We start from the raw sequence: 6,036 nt of genomic DNA on the forward strand, positions 1-6,036 counted from the left end.
TAAATTGTGTCAAGACTATCGTGGGAAATTTAAACAAGCGCCAATTCTCCAAAAACCTGTTCCTTTTGCTTAATTAAAAACACCACAGGATGTCAGCATTAATTAAGATCAATTAAAACTTCACAAAATTGGAAACATTCCAATATTATAAGATATAGCTTAATTATTTTAGCCATGGCCCAACATTGGAAAGTTTGTTTCCTTCAGATCGATTGTTTTAACATTGAAAGTCAAATTAGATTGATTAGTTTAAATCAAATGTCATTCATATAATTAAATGCCCACACTAGGTGGGTAGCCTATAGCAAGTGGTTCTCAAAGTGGGGTCTCACTCTTCTTTCTATTATTTCCCCCCCCCCCCCCCACACACACACACACACACACACACACACAAATCATCTCTTCTGGGGCAGGGGGTCCCTTTCAGATGGGGATCAAATACATCTCAATTTGGGGGTCCTGGACATGAAAAGCTTTGAGAAGCCCTGGCCTCCAGCCACGTCAGCAGGTAACACTGTGCACATGCACTTCTTTCCTAGACTGAGAAAAGGTCAGGACTTAGAAAAGGGAAAAAAGGGGCGATTCTTACTTTTATTACCATAATCTCTGCAGCACTATAGCTCCGGGCTTGTGTGTGACTATATATCCTATAATTCTATACGGACTGCGAGAACGAGTTAAAATAATTAGTCTGTATTTTTTAGGCGTTATGTGCAGAATGTTGCCCAGCTGTGCCGTTGGTTGTTGGGGTGTGTGTGATTTTGGAGGGTACTGGGACTCCCAATTTGTCACGCCACAGTATTTTCCAAAGTTGAGTTTGTCTGGAACTGCATGCGAGCCAGGTCTGCTGCTTAATACTCATTAAAGACAAGGCCAAGTACTCCCCCCCCCCACCCCACTCCCCTCACACACACCACACACACACACACACACAAACTATATTAGTGAGGACATCAAGGTAAAATAAAATTACTAAGCCCTCACAGTCTAAGTTGAATTGTGTGCCGGTATCATGGACCCAAAATAGCTCAAATCTACAAGCTCTACCTAAGAGGTTAGGCAAAAAAAGGGGGGGGGGGCTTTTCTGTACACAAGTGTAAATCAAGCCTAATTAAAATAAAACAATAAAACAAATTATAACCATTCAACATTTTTCTTTTCTGCTATACTTTCTGCTACACTTGTGGGTAGTACACATACACACACACACACACACACACACACAGAAGGGTACTGGCTGGAAACAACGGGCTATACTACCGCTCCTTCACACAACGGTATCACAGACCGAAAACAGCAGATCTACAGGCTTGCGTGACATGCTGTGAGCTTGTAGATCGGATATCGTGCGTGCACACACGCGACACCGTCCATCGTGCCATACAAATCATAAGATGATGGATGACTGGACATTATTCATAGTTCTGCTCAAGAGTCTAAACACTCTGGACAAATGTTCCTTACCGCCGGGATTTTTTTTTAAATCTATCAAAAAGAAAAGAAAGAAAGAAAGAAAGAAAGAAAGAAAGAGTTCGTAACCACTTAAGCCCAGTATACTTCTAGTGAAAATAGCCAATCTACAGGCTCACATTGTCTACGCTTCTAGATCTGCTATTTTCAATATTGTTTTTATATATAGCCTATATTTTTTTTAAATAGTGTGAAATAAATATAAATATTAAACATAGTTAATTCATGGATTTAATTCAGTCCGACCAAAGGATAAAACATATAGCCCCCATCACGACATAAGCATGTATTACCAGACCAGCACCAATGTGTGTGTGTGTGTGGGGGGGGGGGGGGGGGGGGAGAACAGTTTATGTCTCATGCAGTAGCCGAAAGTAACTAAGTACATTTACTGTACTGTGCTTACAAGTACATTTGAGGTATTGTTTACTTAACTTGAGCATGTCCATTTATCAAATAGACTTCTACTCAACTACATTGCAGAGATGGGCAAATAGATTGTGTTCTATTACACCACAATAATTTGAATGAAAACCGATTTAACATTACTTTGTAGATTTAGATTATTTTTATTTTAGAAAACAAAGTAATACTATTTTACACTTGGTGTGTTCTGAAGTTTTGAGCTTGTAGATCTGCTACTTTCAAAAGACTGACAAAGTTTGAAAACTTTTGGAATCAAAGTTGTGAAATGGGACATTCTGCATGATATGAGAACTTGTTTTCCTTTTCCGTACGTATAGGCCACTTTATAACCAACCTAAGTACTTTTTTGTATGCCTATACCTTTGTACAAAGTAACATGTTGAATATCAACGGGATTTTTACTCGTATTTCTACATTGATTGCAAAAACAAAAGAAAAGAAAAGAAAAGAATCCTCCACTCCTCTTGTCTCGTGCATGGCACACCAGTCAGTGCACAGAGCAGAGAACTCCCCTGACCCCTGGGAACGATTTGACCCCAATTAGCTATTCATAAAGCGGGTGAATGGATGATGGATGGTCGGCCCATTCATTTGTGTCGGTATAAACGCACTGGGGAGAGAGAGAAGAGAGGACTTGGACCAATTTGGACGGAGTGGAGTGGAGGAGTGGGTGCATGCATGGAAAGAAATTAACGTGTAGCCGCTGTCAAAATATTAGAAGCACAAGTGTAATTCTCTTCTCACGCTGAAATCCTGAGAGTGGCTTTTAATGTTTTAACTCTTAGAAATGTAACCAAAAATGGGTCCATTAGGTGGTTACATTTCTACAATATCTGAGTTTATGGCTACATAGAATAGCCTACATTAACATCATTTTACTCTACATGCCAATATGGGGAACATTTTCAATATTATGGACAGTTAGGTTATAGCCTATTAAACTGCTTAAATTATGTAACCATGTTAGGCTAATTGCAATTATGCAGATACAGAGAGGCTAAGAGAGAAGCCTAGGCTATAGACATAGGCTTATGTTCATACATATTTTTAATTATTCGCTTTCTCTTTGGTTTTGTTTTCAGACCATAGTTGGACGCACTCAAGGCCAAATCATCTGAAATAGCCATTATTGCAAAAATGTTTCAGTAATATACCAGTATGTAATTATCAAGACATTGTTAGTATATGACCCCCCCCCCCCCCCCTAAAAAACTAATGGAAAAGGCCCATTTGAACACCAAAGTGGATGTACTAGCCTATAAGAAGTATAGGCCTAGCTATGTGTTTTCATTCATTTTTAGAACACAAAATAATAAATATAGCCTATTCCTAATATCTAGTATATTTAGGAGAGGTCATGTTAGATAGATTATGTAGTTATGAATATATTCAAAGACTTTTATGCCTACAGCATATGTTAGGTCTAGTTATGGTTGAATTTCAGCCACTATATATAAGGAGTCAGGACCATAATCACAATAATGGCGTTAATGCTCGGCAGTAGACGGAAATTACCTGGTGATATTTAGAACAGAACAGAAAGGTGCCTCAAGTTAACGTAAACATATTGTTGCACTAATTTCTGCTGCTTCTCTAAAGGCTGTGGCCCCTGGGTGCATGCGCTCTGGCTGTCATTAGACCAGGAGAGGGCGCCAGGGGACCAGGGTTTGACGCTGGGGGCCAGCAGGAGAGAGGAGAGGAGAGCCACATTACATACATTACTTACATACAGCCTGGCTCCTCATTAAAACGCTATTTTATATTTTTAAATTATGCCAAGAAAATACAGGGGACTGCATGTGTTCTTTGTCATGAGACTGTTCCTGATCTGTATAAAGCGCACTATGCAACTGCAATTGCATCATGCATGCCGTCTGTCTGGGACATTACAGAATGATTGTTAGATCGGATAGTCTATGCATTTTCGATTACTTTAAGGGTAGAGACGTAGCCTATACTGCATAGTGAATTAAATCAGGCCTTTACTTTACCTCAACGATGTGTTTTTTCGGTGATTATTATGGCTATTATTCCGCTGTATTGTTTTTAAGACAGAAAGATTTGTCGCAGGCTGGTGACAACTGGGACACAATCAATGCGGGGGGTGGTTGGTTGGTTGCACAGATCAAATATGTCAGAGTTGCTCCTCAAAGGAAGAAAAAAAACTGCCCTGCTTAAAAACACAACATTTATGAACCGTTGGAAAACATTGAACAATGAAAAGTGCCTATAAGGATACTCACCAATAGCTGCAGTCCGTTAGAAAGATGTCCTAAAACTCAACTTCTTTTTTATTTGGTGTGAGTGACGATCAAACGAATAATTCCAGTTCCAAGCCAGGTGGGTTATTTTTTCTTCTTTTTAATTCCCTTTTCCCAGCAAGTTGTGTGAACACAAGAAGTCCACCGGGTTTGATTGAGTTGTATAGGTATCCCGATCTCCCGGAAAGCTTGTGGACAGAGACACGTACGAAAACCCCACTGGTTCAAGTTGTTCAGAAGTAGGTTACATGTAAAGGGGGGGAAATAAATCAGGGTAGGCTAATCGGTGAATGCACTCCGTAACGTGCGCCAAATAATCTGAGTGTGGAGAAGAACCGGTGGATTTTATTTACAAAGTCATAAACGAGATCTGGAGAAACAACCCCCTCCAAAAAAAGAAAATCAGTGCCGTTAACAAACGTGGGCGTGATTATAAAAGCCTTAATGACAAATTAAACATTCACAGGCAACACTCTCACAAACTTTTTGTGGTGCCAGTGGCAGAAAAACGTCAGCAGCAAGCAACAAACTTTGTGCCCCCTTTTTTCTCCTCCTTCTGATCTTGAAGGAAACTGTCCTACTTTTCTTCTTGCTTTCTCCTCTCCTCGATCGGAGTTCCACGGTCCACCACCGTTTTACCAAAAGAAACAATGATTTCTCCCCCGGCCGGGGTTTTTTTTTAAGACAAAAAATATATATATATAAAAAATGTACCGAAAAACCAAATATTGGTTTGAATGAAACAAAACAAAAAAGAGATTATAATCCAAGCGGTTGCAGCAGTGTTGCGGTCACCTTTTCACTGGGAAGGAAGCAGCGCGTCGGGTCTGGGTTTGTTTTACCTGTAGAAACATCCACAGCACGGGAGTCCTCGCCACAAACGACTAGTCAGTTCACCCTCCATTCTCCAACAAAACGTTCCTGTCAAATCCTTGTTGTTGTTGTTGTTTCAGCTTAGATAAGAACCATCACGCCAAGTAAATTAAATAATGCATCCACCTTGCAAAAAAGACGATGAAAACAAGAAAAGTGCTGCAAAAGTTTGTTTCTTTTTTCACCCCCTTTCCTTTGCTTTCCACCCGTGTACGTGTGGTTTAAGTTAACTGTGTCTCCAAAACGCACAGTACAGTGTGAGTCTAGTAGTGAGTCAGTGTGTGAGAGAGTGTGTGTGCGTCTGGGAGCGTCTATCCTCTCTGGCTGCTGGATGAACAGTGCAGTGAAGGTTGCTTGCAGGCAGGCAGCACTCAGAGCAGGCTGTGCTGAATGGAATGATCTCTCCTCTCTCTCTCTCTCTCTCTCTCTCTCTCTCTCTGTCTCTGGTTCAGGGTTGGTGTCAGTCTCTCAGTCACCTGCCTCCTCCTCCGTCGCCTCCTCTCTTCAAACTGGCGAACTGCTGCACCGATGCGCGCTGCAAAACTTTCAGATGACGCATGCGCTTTTCGGACCATGTCTCTCTTTTTCTTTTTTTTCTTTTTTATGTCGCTCCCCGGGCCCGGACACACACCAACCAACCCCAACATTAAAGCAAGTGGTTCTCAAAGTGAGGCCCGAGGACGCACTGTGACTGTGAGAGCCTGAGGGGGGGGAAAGAAGAGTTTACTTTTTAATTTAAATAATAGCTGATCTAAAACTATAAGGTGGCAATGGCATATAGGTGCGGTGAGCTTGTAGATATGCTATTTTCGGATTATGTTTTAATTGAGAAAATTATAACAAATTTTTAAATGTTGAACAAGACAAATCTGTGTGTGTGAGTGTGCGTGCGCATGCACTGTGCGTGTGTGCGCGTGCGTGTGTGTGTGTGTGTGTGTGTGTGTGTGCGTGTGTGTGTGTGTGTGTGTGTGTGTGTGTGTGTGTGTGTGTGTGTGTGTGTGTGTGT

The 6,036-nt window shown here is 41.1% G+C and overlaps 1 protein-coding gene across 1 annotated transcript in view; it reads right to left on the reverse strand.

The window, feature by feature from the left end:
- Nucleotides 1-5,515, reverse strand: part of wnt5a (wingless-type MMTV integration site family, member 5a) — a 28,149-nt gene extending 22,634 nt beyond the window's left edge. The window contains exon 1 of the mRNA XM_083769029.1: nt 4,140-5,515. The gene's annotated coding sequence lies outside the window, so the exon portion shown is untranslated. The remainder of the gene's footprint in view (nt 1-4,139) is intronic.
- Between the last annotated feature and the right edge of the window lie 521 nt (nt 5,516-6,036).

This window comes from Protomyctophum parallelum (genome assembly GCF_964188405.1).
Source record: "Protomyctophum parallelum genome assembly, chromosome: 7".
NCBI lineage: Eukaryota > Metazoa > Chordata > Actinopteri > Myctophiformes > Myctophidae > Protomyctophum > Protomyctophum parallelum.